The 15,065-nt window shown below is 40.3% G+C and overlaps 1 pseudogene; it reads left to right on the top strand.

The window, feature by feature from the left end:
* The first annotated feature begins 4,268 nt into the window (after positions 1 to 4,268).
* LOC121032370 (nucleoside diphosphate kinase B-like) lies at positions 4,269 to 4,744 on the top strand (annotated as a pseudogene).
* The last annotated feature ends 10,321 nt before the right edge of the window (positions 4,745 to 15,065 follow it).

Here is a 15,065-nt window from a genome sequence, read left to right as displayed (position 1 = left end):
TATCCCTTGGATAAATGCCTAGTAGTGCAATTGCTGGGTCGTAGGGTAGTTATATTTTTAGTTTTTTGAGAAACCTCCATACTGTTTTCCAGAGTGGCTGCACCAGCTTGCATTCCCACCAACAATGCAAAAGAGAGCCTCTTTCTCCGCATCCTCACCAGCATCTGTTGTTGCCTGTCACTCTTTCTATCTTTTTAGCCAGAGTTCTACAAGCAATAATATCAATAGACTTGTTTTCTTTTTCTTTCCTAGAATAGCACTGAAAGTACTATTGAATATAAATAAAAGTGGACCATTTGGCAAAATTAATCTAAGTGATAGCAGTCAAAATAGTGAGTACCTTCAGCTGGTAGAGAGTATGTGTGTGTGTAAATTCAAGCAACACTAGATTTTTGCACTTTACTGGATGTAGATTATAACTCAATTTCTTTTTTAAAAAAGGGTCATACAAGACAAGCTACCTGATAATGATACTGTATATAAATAAGTCTTTCCTTCTACTTCTAGATCTACCACAGATCTCCCCTCTATACTGCTGATCATTGACAAAAACCCCAATATGTAATTCGCTTGATATAATTTTTAAAAAATAGTTATGGAGTCACAGGAAATCACAAAAAATTATATAGGGAAGTCCTGTGTGCCTTCCACCTTCCTCCCCCAATGTTAGCATCTTGCATAACTATAAGATAACATCAAAACCATGAAATTTACATTAGTACAACCCACAAAGCTCACTTAGATTTTATCAGTTATACATGCATTCTTCTGTGTATGTGTGTGTGTGGTTGTATGCAATTTTATCACATGTGTAGATTCATGCAACCACCACCACAATCAAGATACAGAACTGTAACACCACAGCACTTGATAGGATTTTATTTTTATTTATTTTTAAAAAATTGTTTTTAATATTTATTTTTGAGAGAGAGATAGAGAGACAGAGCTTGAGTGGAGAGGGGCAGAGAGCAAGGGAGACACAGAATCCAAAGCAGGCTCCAGGCCCTGAGCTGTCAGCACAGAGCCCAACGTCGGGCTGGAACCCACGAACCATGAGATCATGATATGAGCTGAAGTTGGACGCTCAACCGACTGAGCCACCAGGTGCCCCAGTTGATAGGATTTTAACAGGAGAAAAAGTAGTATTTATAGTCCTCCTCCATGTCCTTCAAAGAAGAACGATCCCTTGGTTTATTTCCTGTTCTGTAATGATGACTGGAGAAAACAGAGACCTCTTGTTTCCCTTGATGACTGTTACTGCTCCAGGGGTAAGTGTGCAACCTGACTGGGTATTTGACCCAATCAAGCAGAGCAGAGGAGGAAGAGTATGTGGTTGGGAGACACATTTTCACACCCCTGTTTAAGGTACACCAGGTAAGCCTCAATAACTGTGTAACTGTGTACAATGCTGTGTAACTCTGATGATCCTGGCAGATAACTTAAAACCCTAAGGAAAGTCTACATTAGGATGAAGCTGAGGACAGCATAGTTGAGGAGTGGAAAGAGCCTGAGTTTTTGAGGACATCATTGAGAAACTGGACCACACCATTACTGGAGCCCATCCTAACTCTAGACTTACCCTCCAGGGACACTGTGAGATCTCTTATTGTTTAAGTCAGGGTGTTCTGTTATCTTACAGTCAAAAGCAAGACAGGGGCACCTGTCTGGCTCAGTTGGAAGAGCATGCAACTCTTGATCTTGGGGTTGTGAGTTCAAGTCCCATGTTGGGTGTAGAGATTATAAATATATAATCTTTATATATATATATATTATATATAATATATATAATATATAGTTTACTATATATATTTATATATCTATAATATATAGTTTACTATATATATTTATATATAATATATAGTTTACTATATATATATTATATATAGTAAATATATAAACTTTAAAAAAAAAACAAAAGCAAAATAGGGGCAGTTGGCTAAGTGAGTGACTCTTGGTCAGCTCAGTTGGTTAAATGACTGACTCTTGATTTTGGTTCAGGTCATGATCTCCTGGTTCATGGATTTGAGCCCCACATTGGGCTCCACACTGGCAGCATGGGGCCTGTTTGGGATTCTCTCTCTCTCTGCCCCTCCCCTGCTTATGCCCTCTCTCTCTCAAAATAAATAAACTTTTTTTAAAAAAAAGGCAAAGTAATATCTAATAGTGAAAAACTGAATGCTATCACCCTAAGTTTAGGAATAAGACAAGGTTGTCTGCTCTTACTACCTCTATTCAACACCACTTAATACTGTTAAGATGGCAATACTCCCCAGATTGATCTACAGAGAATCCACCCATTCTCTGTCAGAATCCTGGCTCCCTCTTGCAGAAATTGGTAAGCTGATCATGTGGAAATTCAAAGGACTCAAAATAGCCAAAACAACCTTGAAAAAGAAGAGCAAAGAAGACTCACTGATTTAAAAACTTACTACACTTTCTATATATGTCTCCTGAGGAAAGGAGGGGAAAAAACAGAAATAAACTTTTGGAACTTCCTCAAAATAAAAAGCTCTGCACAGCAAAGGAAACAATAAACAAAACTAAAGGACAACCTATGGAATGGGAGAAGATATTTGCAAAGGACATGTCTGATAGGGTTAGAATCCAAAATCTATAAAGAAGTTATAAATCTCCACACTCAAAAGTGAATAATCCAGTTTAAAAATGGGCAGAAAACATGAATATACATTTTTCCGAAGACATATAGATAGCCAACAGACACATGAAAAGGTGCTCAACATCACTCATCATCAGTGAACTACAAATCAAAACTACAATGAGATATCACCTCACACCTATCAAAATAGCTAAAATCAACAACACAAGAAACAACAGGTGCTGGTGAGAATATGGAGAAAGGGGAACCCTCTTGTACTTTGGTGGGAATGCAAACTGGTGCAGTCACTCTGGAAAACAGTATGGAGTTTTCTCAAAAAGTTAAAAATAGAACTAGCCTACAATCCATCAATTTCATAACTAGGTGTTTACCCAAAGAATACAAAGTTACTAATTCAAAGGAATGCCTGCACCTCGATATACATAGCAGCATTACCTACATTAGCCAAACTATGGAAACAGACCCAGTGTCCACAGACTGAAGAATGGATAAGGAAGATGTGATGTATATATATATACAATGGAATTTTACTCAGCCATAAAAAATAATGAAATCTTGCCATTTGCAAGGACATGGATGGAGCTAGGAAGTATCCTGCTAAGCTAAATAAGTTAGAGAAAGATAAATACCACATGATTTTACTTATATTTAATTTAAGAAACAAATGTTTCTTTACTAATACTAATAATACTAATAATACTAATAATGTTTTACTTATATTTAATTTAAGAAACAAATGAACAAAGGGGGAAAAAACATAGGCAAACCAAGAAACAGACTCTTAACTATAGAAAACAAACTGGTGGTTATCAGAGGGGACGTGGGGGCAGGGGGAATGGGTGAAATAGGTGATGGGGATTAAGGAGTACACTTGTTGTGTTGAGCACCAAGTATTGCATTAAAATGTTGAATCACTGTATTGTACACCTGAAACTAGTATTATACTGTATGTTAACTAACTGAAATTTGAATTAAAAACAAAAAAACCTGCTGCAAACTTCAGTAATCTAGACAGTGCAATACCAGCATAAGGATAGATACATAGATCAATGAAATTGAATTGGGAGTCCAGGAAAAAATGCTTAATTTATGGTCAGTTGCTTTTCAACAAGGGTGCCAAGACAATTCAATGGTAATAGAACAGTCTTTTCACCAGATCATTCTGAGACAAATGGATATTGACATGCAAAAGAATGAAGTTGAATGCCAACATCATACCATATACAAATATTAACTCAGAATTGATTAAAGACCTGAATGTAAGACCTAAAACTATAAAACTCTTTTGGGGCACCTGGATGGCTCAGTTGGTTGAGCATCTGACTTCAACTTAGGTCATGATCTCACGGTTCGTGGGTTCAAGCCCTGCATCGGGCTCTGTGCTGACAGCTCTGAGCCTGCAGCCTTCTTCAGATTCTGTGTCTCCCTCTCTCTCTGCCTTCCCCCACTCATGCTCTGTCTCTGTCTCTCTCAAAAATGAATAAACATTTTAAAAAATAAGAAAAATAAAACTTCTAGAAGAAAACAGGTACATATCTTCATGACCTTGGATTTGGCAATGATTTCTTATATATACAAAAACACAACTACAAAAGAAAAAAATAAATACACTGGCATGCATCAAAATTAAAAACTTTTACCTCCGCTTGAACCAGTTCAAGCCCTGCCAGTTCTGTCATGGCCAACATGGAGCACATCTTCATTTCCATCAAGTCAGTCTGTATGCAGCATAGGCTGGTGGGTAAGATCATCAAGCTCTTCAAGCAGAAGGGATTCCACTTTGTGGCCATGGTGTTCCTTCAAGCCTCTGAGGAAGCAGCATTGCAATGACCTGGAAGATTACCCATTCTTCCCCGGGCTGGTGAAATACATGAACTCAGGACTGGTGGTGACCATGGTCTAGGAGTGCTAAATGTGGTGAAGATGGAGTGAGTGATGCTTAGGGAGACCAATCCAGCAGATTCTAAGCCAGGTACCATTCACAGAGACTTCTGCATTCAAGTGGACAGGAACATCACTCATGGCAAGGATTCAGTAAAAAGTGCTGAGAAAGAAATCAGCCTATGGTTTAAGCCTAAAGAATCAGTTGACTACAAGTCTTGTGCTCTTGACTAGATCTATGAATAAGAGGTGGACAAAGCATCAGTTCCCTTTGGTACCACTTGGGAGGGAGCTCACACCTGAAGTGTGGAGATTACCTCTTCACATTCAGTGCATTAAAACTTCCTATCCAGAAATGTACCACCCGAGTTCCTAGCAAGAAGACAGTGCTCAACTGTCAGCCCTATCTAGGGATTGCCTTTGATGATTAAAACTGCCTTGCCCAAAGTCAGCTTCTTTAAAGGACAGCCCACATTCAATGACTAATCAACACAGGGGTGTAAAGGCCTGACCCCTCATTCCAACTTGGGACAACTCTGCAGAATCATTTCAGATCCAGATCTCCCTGTGGGGTTGGTTTGAAGCCTTTTTCTGTGTCTGCATCACAACTCTATGTCTCCCTTTGTTCAATCCTGCTTCCTTTCCTTCCCTTTCCCAGGTGTTGATCCCAAGACTACTGTGATGTCTCACACACACACACACACACACACACACACACACACACACAGGCATTAGCATGTGGCCAGTGATGCTTCTTGCCCCTATTGCAAAATATCAAGGGCATTAAGGGATAGGTAGCTGAAGCCTCTAGATTGCAAAGTGGGACCAAGGTTGTCCTTATAGGATTTTTTCTTTCAATATTCTACCAGTGTATGCTGCATACACACTGGTTCCTTTACCAGTGAGCACATAAATTAAACCAATAACATCACACCCACACTAGAAAGGCAACATTCCTCTTTCAACAACTCTCTTCATGCAGATCCTTATTATCAGGGAAGGGAACACTTTCTTTATTCTTTGGAAAAGAATTCTTTCCTTGTTTGTAAAAGGGAATAAATAAACTCTGCAAGCAGTTGTGGATTCAATGAGTTAGTGTATGTGAAGGCACAGAGCAGTGACCAGCATGTGGTAAGTACTATGCTTACCAAAATAAGAAATGAGAGTATTTCTGCACAGCAACTTCCCTTCTTATCCCAGAAGGACTCCCAGACTTAATGGTTAAAGTTCTGCAGTTTCCCTCTGTGGGAGGAGAGTTGCCTTTGAGACATCATCCTTTGAGACATTTACCTGCATGTGTGGGGGAGGCTCTCTCCCATAAATGTGTTAGAACACTCTGTGCTCTATGATAATGCATATTGCATTCCTCCATGATGGGACCTATTACAACACCATCATAGAGGTATGTGCTTTGTGATTTTTGAAAGGGGCGGATTTACAGTACATGAAGTTTCTTAGGCTTATTTGTCCATGAAATCCACCCTCTCCCTTTGTTGTTGAGTCATATCTGGGAACTATGTATTGTACAGTGTCCTATTGAACACATTTTTGGAAACCCTGATCTCTTCAAGGTGATTGTTTTAATCTAGGAGAATATTTTTCCCAAATAACTGCAGGCTAGAAGTTAAACAGAGCCAGTTTGTGGCCATGACGCTAATAGTCATAACTACTCTTTATTGAGCACCTGCTAGGTGCCAGGTATTGTCCTGAGAGCCTTACAAGCATCACCTCATTTTACTCTCTTAACAGTCCTTATAGAGATGGCCATTTTAAAGATGAGGAAATGGAAGAACAAAAAAGTTAAATAGCCTTCCAAGGTCACACAACAAATAGTGGAGCCAAGATTCAAATCCATGACTTGAAAGTCCATGAGTTTCTATTTCTGGCTTGAACATGGTGGTATAAAGGTAGTTTTTCTCTTCTTCTCTTCATTGCAATCAGCCAAAAGCAACAAGGAGTTGGAGAAACAAAGATACAAAATTCTTTTTCTTAGAAAATAGGAGATAGCTAAAACCCCAGGTATCCACTTCATTCAAAGGATTGCCTAAAGCAATAAAGGTTAAGTAAGGGGGCATGTGGGAGCAAGCAGAGAAAAAAACCTACAGCAAGAGAACACAGTGACTGTGTATCTCAGAAAGAGCTGGATGCAACTCTTGAAATAGAAAGAAACCTAACTTGCTTGTTTGCAATATTGGGGCAAGCATGCCTCACTGGTACCAAGAATTTCCCTGGGACCCTGTTTGGTATTAAAAGACAAAGATGAGCCTTCCAAGGAACCAGATGCTAGCCATATTTGTAAGAATTCTGTCTCTGTAGGAGCACAAAAGAGTCTTTGGGTTGCTAGAATTTCACTGCTGCTTACCTTCATTGCTTCGGGAGAAGCAAAACTCAACAAATTCACTTAAAACCCCAAATCAAGAATAACTCCCCTACACAAACTTTCAGTAAAGAGTTCATCAAGACAAAATTCATCTCCTGCAATGATGCAAATTAGAAAATAAACCAGTACAAGGAATTCTTCTACAAAGATCCTCTAAGGAAAAAAAAAAGTGAAAGAAGGCAGGAAACCAAATGGTAGACAAAGAAAATGCACTGGACTAAGTCTCTGTGAAGCAAATAATAATGGTGATCAAATATTCCATCATGAATCTGTCACACATAATGAAGCAATTGCCTCTATGGAACCAGAACATAAAGCAAACAACGCTAAAACTCAGGAAGGATACCGTGAGATGATAGGATGAAATGAAGTGGCTGAGCTCAGATGTCAGTGCCAGCCCAGAGACAAAGCTCATACATTCATCTGCATACAGTACTGGTAGAAGCCAAAAAAGATGATGATAGCAAATGCAAATGGTAGGCTTTTCTTGTGAGCAGAGCAGGATTAGAAGGTATATTTGGGACTAGGTGAGTTTACCTCTAGAAATCCAAGGTGGTCTGCTCTCTATAGTTTTTGGTCAGCTTAAGGGCTAACTCTAACTACAACTTTCAACAGATATCATGTATTCGTAGACTGTGCCAAAGTCCCTCTTGGCTGTCAAATTGTTGCATGGTGAATTTAATCTAAAAGAATCATTACTGAAGGGTGCCTGGGGGGCTCAGTTGGCTAAGCATCTGCCTTAGGCTCAGGTCATGATCTTGTGGTTCGTGAGTTTGAGCCCTGAATCCAGCTCTGCACTGACAGTGTGGAGCCTGCTTGGGATTCTCTTTCTCCTCTCTCTCTCTGCCCCTATCCTGCCTGTGCTCTCTCTCTCTCAGAATAAATAAATGAAAAAAATTTTTAATTAAAAAAAAAAAAGAACCCTGCCTGGAGTGCCTGGCTGGCTTAGTCAGTAGAGCATGCAACTCTTGATCTAGATCTTGGGGTCTTGAGTTCAAGCCCCACAATGGGCATAGATTACTTGGAAAAAAAATCATGCCAAGGAATGATTACTATGGGTAAACATAGGAATTCTTAAATCCCTTTACACACACACGTATGATAGACAGATGGATAGATAGACAGACAGTGAGACACAGGTCTTTTGTATCCTGTAAACTAAATGCGTGGGCCTAGGCCTTTCCCACCAGAGACAACAAATAATGCTACTTTTCCTTCTCATTGCCCTATTATCTTAAGCCCTCATTTAGTTTGTCTTTAGGAAATCCAGTTTTGATACTCACCAAATACCATGGAAATTTCTAGAAAATTTTGACTTGCTTCCAAAGTCCATCCCTTGGTCCCACACCTCCTCAGCAATGATCAGTCCATCTCTGAACCATCTTGGGCTACTATTTGCTCTGCCAGATCCTTCCCCCCGAGGGTCCTAAAATGCCCTCCTTCTGGTTGTTACTACTTTCCCTTGAATTGTTTCATCCCAACCAGGCAAAGCCCCATCATTTCTACAGAGTACTAACTGAAACCAGGCTGTGGTGTTTAACAAAGATTTTCTGGAAGCTGGTGGTTAACTTGAGGGAATTGCAACATAGGCCTAGAATCTTCACAGGCCTTGAGGCTTCCACACAACTCCTTTGTGGAGCACAGCTTTGCTTAAACCCCAGCCTGCAATCACATAGTGAGGCCACTAAACTTTACTTCTCTCCTGACCCCATGAGTGAGTCTTTGGGTACATGTTCTTTGCCAAAAATCCAGGCCAAAGTAGAGGAAGGAACTGCCCCAATTGCACCTGTATAAAGCCCCCTTCCAGCAGCCTTGTCTTATGTTCCAGGACCTACCTTTTCCCCAGACTGATTGACAATAGAAATGTCCCATTACCAACTACAGAGCTAAACTTGCCTCATCTGGGTAAATAGCTTCTTAGGAGGTCCAGGTAATTCAGTATTCTGTAGGATCACAATCTAGCTCCAAGTCAGGCATAACAAACCCAATCCATTTGTCTTTTTATAATCTCCTTTCATTCAAGAGAACAATCCTCCATCTATTTTCAGAGTCTTGTGTCCTGATCGCCTGTTTGCACAGCAATGCACATGCATACCTTTGCCAAACATTAAAAATGATATACTGTCTATCCTTTACACGTGATCATTCATGGCAGTTTAGCTCCTTGGAGCCACACATATCAAAACCATCCATTCTAGAAGATGTGGTGGCCAGTCTCTAAAGATAGGCCTCAAAGAACCATACCTCCTGATATTAAATACTTGTGTAGTCCTCTCTCACATGAAATCTGAGCTAACCCCATGACCCACATATCCAATAGAATGTGCCAGAAGTGACATTGTGCCAAATCTAGGCCTAAGCATACAGAAGACCTAACAGCTTCTACTTGAACTTTTGGAAGCTCTGAGCCACCACATAAGAAGTTAGGCTACCCTCCTGAAGAGACCACATAGAGAGGTCATGCAGATAGAGGTCCCAGCCTTCCAGTCAAATCTGCCAGGGGCTCCAGACATATGAATAATGCCATCTTGAAGGTTCCAGCCAGGTCACTATCTGACTGCAGCTGCTTGAGTGGCACAAAACCATAATTTTTTAGAATGCATTGTTGGGGCGTCTGGGTGGCTCAATCGGTTAAGGATCCTACTTCAGCTCAGGTCATGATCTGGCAGTTTGTGAGTTCAAGCCCCATGTCAGGCTCTGTGCAGACCTCTTGGAGCCTGGAGCCTGCTTTGGATTCTGTGTCTCCCTCTCTCTCTACTCCTCCCTGCTGGCACTCTTTCTCTCTCTCAAAAATAAATAAACATTAAAAAAAAGAGAGTGCATTGTTACACAACTATAAATAATTTAAATACAGCCTGTTGCCCTACATGAAATTCACAGAAAAAAAAAAAAGAAAGAAAAAGAATAGTTTGCCCCTAAGGAGAACTTTCTACCCCTCATCCTTTATCTGCTTAAGGTTGTAAAAGTGTGTTTTCCTTTTGCTATTTCAGATGTGTTAGGGACAGTTTATAATTACAGTTCAAGCCCAAAGTACCTATTATTTTCTTATCCTCCTAGCCATCTCGGTGTGGCTCATAACCTTCACAGGACAGTTTAGCCCTGACATTAGGGTACAGGAAGATCTCTCTCTTCCTTCCATCCTTAACTCCAAAGGTCGAGGCCTTTCTCTATTACAATAAATGAGTTGGTTAAGTTAAACAAACCCACTTATGAAAGAGCATGTATTACATTAAAAGTTTTACAGGTATATCGGAGTACCTGGGTGGCTCAGTTGGTTAAGTGTCCGACCCTTGATTTCAGCTCTGGTCATGATCCCAGGGTTGTGAGATCAAGCCCCACATTGGGCTTTGCACTGTCAGTGCAGAGTCTGCTTAAGATTCTCTCTCTCTCCCTTTCTGCTTCCCCTCCTTGCTTGCTCACACACACACTCTCTCTCTCTCTCTCTCAAAATAAATAAATAAACATAAAAAAAGTTTTATAAGTATAAAAAAAGAAAGAAAAGAAGTACACATATATGAAATTTGAAAATATTAAGCTAGAGATGTAAGCATGAAATGAGATGTAAATGTAGTAGAATAGAATACATAGTATACCTAAGTGCAAGTTAAAACTTTGTTCTAATCTGACCTTACAACATGGCATTTGGTAAAAGCCAAGTGCACCTTGACCACTGCATAAGGGAATCATTACTGAATCAATGGTTATATCAGGTGGCTGTCTTGCCTAAAATATTTTCTTGCAACACAGAGCAAGAGGATAGTATTTTATCACCAATTCCCAATTACCCAAAAGCGATAGCAAGGGTATGCCATAGGTTGCTGACAAATTGTCTTCCACTAGTTAGCTCCCTCTCATCAGTCCTCACTTCACTACTTGGTCTTCATAATGGCCTTCTCCTGTTGGCCCACAATTCACAAGGTCTATAGGAAGACAATCTATATCTCTTCGTTCAGTCATCCATTCATTCAACAAATATTCAGTGAGTACTTACTATAGGATAGGTAATCTTCAAAACATTGAAAACAGGGTAAAAACTGAATTCTAGCTGCCTTATCACTGCCACAATAATTACAGAACCACTTTGTAGTTCACAAAGTATATTCAAACACATTATCTCCTCTGATCTGTAAATTGGTGACCAAACACTTAAACCTCTCAGAGAAGATGAAGCTAATTCCGCCCATTCATCTCTAGGTTGGTAGGATTTGTTTTCAGCACTTCAGCACCATTTAATCAGGGCTATTGTGGCAGTGCATTTCCAAATGTAAATGATGACAGTGACATCCCTGCAGAGAGAGGCCTAATAGTGACATCTCTGCAGAGAGAGGCCTTAATAGCAATTTCTTATCGACAAGTCATAAATGTAGGTGATGATGCCATTGCAAAATCACCATTTATAAATAATACAATGCACTGAAAAGCTAAATGCACCTCTGAATAACAGAAATGATGCAAGCTGACATACAGAACTAAATGGACAGTATACTATGATAAGCATTTTATAAATACCTACTTACATCATACTAAAACCCAGGTGGGAAATGGGCAGGGGGGGAGAGCTATACTCACATGTGTTTCTCTCTGGTTCCTGTGTACTTCTCAGAATTTTCCTCAAAAAGTAGTCAGACAGTTTTATACTACAGGCCTTAGGACAATGTCCAGATTTCTTTAGGTGGACCTGCTAAATTATTGAATAAGTTCAGGCAGGTGATATTACTAAATATTTTATTAGCACCAAGAAAAGCATTTTGCACATGTGGCAATATTTTCTAAAAATAGGTAAGTTCTAGAAGCTTCAGGGCTAAAAAACAGTACTATGCAAAGAGTAGTGTGGATTTCTCATATTTAAAATGTGGGCATGAGCATCGTATTTGTTAAAATTTGATTCTTTCAATATGTGAAAAAGAATTTGAACACATTCGATATGGGTGGCTGAATGATAGTGGTCATTTGAAACTTATTCCTCAGAGGTTATATCTAGAGGCCAAGAAATTTAATATCTAGTTTTATTTTTCAGACCATAGTGAAGTTAACAAATGTTGAAAGCTATTAATTTTACAGATGATGGAAAAATGATGAGAAAGAAAATGAGAATGCCCTGTTTCCCTATGACTTCAAAGAATCCGATAGACCTAACTTCATTCATCTAAGAAAACAACCCTGCTAATTATATTGTACGTAATTATCTTATTATACATAATAAGATAATCTCATGGTTGCCTGTTTTATAGAAAGAGAATTCAAGCCTTTGGAGAAGAATTGTGCAAAAGTGGAAAAACCAGTAAACCTCTAGATCTTTTCTTTGGCTCAGACTACACCTTCCTTGTAACTTGAGATGCATTTTCCTCCTGATCTAGCTGGTTCAGTGGATTTTGAGTTCCTCAATAGTGGGAATGTATCTCCTTCATGTCCCCACTGTCCTCCTTCATGTCTCTGCTCACTTCAATTATCTTTCTATCTCTCTGCTCACTTCTCAGTCTTCTGTAGGCTTCTCTGTGAGCGTGGAGTGAGGAGAAATAATAGAATCTCCACATTGGTTGGGGTCTCCCAGAGGAGAGGGAACTTTTTCCTAAACACCAGTGTCCTAGGACCTGACTGCACCCAGCATGGAATGGGCACAGAGTATAAATGGCTTGAGGGTGCTTTGAAACCAAGAGCACCTGAGGCAGCCCCACTGACTTTCCCAGAGCCATAGGGTCAGTTGAATAAGAGCCAAATATTTCCCATGCCCTGGAAGAGATGTGAAGGTAACTGAGAGAGCAGATGAGAGGAAGTCTTATGATTACAAAGAAAAAACAGATAATTTCCTGGACCTTCTAATCAACGAACTGATGAGAAAATAAAATCACCTCAGGAAATTCCAGTGGGAAAGGTGAAGAACAACCAAAACCAGGTAGAATATGGCCATTGAGTCCCAGACAACAACTACTCCCCCTCCTTGTCAGAATGTCCTGACTTAGCCCTCAGATTTGAGACGCAGCCCTAGAGAGAAGTAGAAAGAGACAAGGGTCTGACTGACTGGAAAGGCTTGATTAAGATTACATTTCGGGGCGCCTGGGTGGCGCAGTCGGTTAAGCGTCCGACTTCAGCCAGGTCACGATCTCGCGGTCCGTGAGTTCGAGCCCCGCGTCAGGCTCTGGGCTGATGGCTCAGAGCCTGGAGTCTGTTTCCGATTCTGTGTCTCCCTCTCTCTCTGCCCCTTCCCCGTTCATGCTCTGTCTCTCTCTGTCCCAAAAATAAATAAAAACGTTGAAAAAAAATTAAAAAAAAAGATTACATTTCTGGGAGCACCTGGGTGGCTCAGTCAGTTAAGCATCTGACTTCACCTTATAATGTCATGGTTCATGAGTTCAAGTCCTGCATCAGACTCTCTGCTGTCAGCACAGAACCCACTTTGGATCCTCTGTCCCCCTTCCTCTGTGCGCCTCCCCACCACATGCTTTCTCTCTCTCAAAAATAAATAAACATTTAAAAGAGAGAGAGAGAGAGATTATATTTCTGCAACCCACCAGAATGGAGGCTTAAAGCCAAAAGTTAAGTTTAGTTAAAGCAAAAATTAGAAAAGTTTTGTTGCTTGCACACCCTAGAATGTATACAAAAATTTGGGGGTGGGGTGCTATATATTAGTCTGAGTTCTCCAGAGAAACAGAACCAACAGGATATATATATAAAGAAACTGTATATACCTTGTGTGATTATGGAGCCTGAGAAATCTAAGATCTGCAGTCCACAAACTGGAGACCCAGGAGAGTCAATGGTAATGGTACAGTTCCCATCTGAGTCTAAAGGCCTAAGAACCAGAAAAGCTGATGGTGTAAGTTCTAATCCAAGTCCACAGGCAGGAGAAGACCAATGTCCCAGCTCAAGGACAGGCAGAGAGCAAATTCTCCCTTCCTCTCAGCCTTTGTTCTATCTAAACCTTCAGTGATTTGATGAGGTCCACTATCATTGGGGAGAGCAGTGTACTTTACTCAGTCTACTAATTCAAATGTTATTTTCTTACAGAAACACCTTCACAGACCCAAAAATAATGTTTAACCAAATATCTGGACACCATATGGCCCAGTCAAGTTGACACATAATATGAACCATCACAGGCTATCATAGTTTTTACCTGTTCACGTATCTGTCTACCTAGTAGACTATACACTCCTTGTGGTAGGGACCATGTCTTTTCATCTCTGACTCTCCAGCACTTATCCCAGGGCTTGAAATACAGAGCACCTCGGTATATGTTCAGCAGATTCATCATTTTGATGCCTAGCTGAGCTTCATATTCGATGATGACAAACTCCCTTGGGGAAACTAATCCATGAGTCGCATTCATTTATCCAGGAGTTCATTTGTATTGGAGATGAAGAGATGATGAAGGTAAGGGGGAGGCAGCCTGTGGAAAACCCCAATAGACACCTTTGTTTATTAATCACTGGAAATTATAAGGTTACAATTCTAAAGTTCCAATTACTGCAAGAAGTAGCTCTTTAGTGGCTGGGGAATCAGTGCAGGATCTAACCTAAAGCAAAGTCAGGCATTTTTGCCCCAAAGCCTGAAGATAGGGCTGGTTTTACTGCAGGTACATTATACCTTTGCCTCCTAGGTGTGATTTTATGACTCAAGCAGCCCTTTGGAAATCCTTCCCATCTGTTTCTGCTGGGTGATGCCTGTTATTCAATTGTCAATACTCCATTCCTTTAACTTGAGATTTTGATCCTTGCTAACATGGAGACACATTTCAGAGAAATAATATTTTGAGTTGCTACCAATGCTTGGAGTGACCAAAAGAGTTAAGCAATTTTTTTTACTTTATTTATTTGAGAGAGAGAAAGAGAGAGATTCCCAAGCAGGCTCTGGGCTGCCAGTGTGAAGCCCAACATGGGGCTCCAACCCACAAACTGTGAGATTATGACCTGAGCCAAAATCAAGAGCTGGACACGCGACTGACTGAACCACCCAGGTGCCCTGAGTTAAGGAATTTTTTAAATAAAAGTTGGTAAACGTGGAGAAGAAGAGAGTAACAGGTACCTTGAGAAAGAAGCTCCAAGAGCACAGCAAAGAGACAGAATAAACAAATCTGGGATACAGATTGTTTGCAGACTTTGTAGTTCTACCTCTGGCCTACTGTACCTCTGCGAGAATAGAATTTGGTTCCGGATCCCGGAAGACTGGAGAAGGAGAATAGAGATGACT

The sequence above is a fragment of the Herpailurus yagouaroundi genome, unplaced genomic scaffold, assembly GCF_014898765.1.
Source record: "Herpailurus yagouaroundi ecotype Mexico unplaced genomic scaffold, PumYag 28, whole genome shotgun sequence".
Lineage (NCBI taxonomy): Eukaryota > Metazoa > Chordata > Mammalia > Carnivora > Felidae > Herpailurus > Herpailurus yagouaroundi.
Note: the sequence above shows the minus strand (reverse complement) of the source record. Positions and strands in the feature narration are given on the sequence as shown.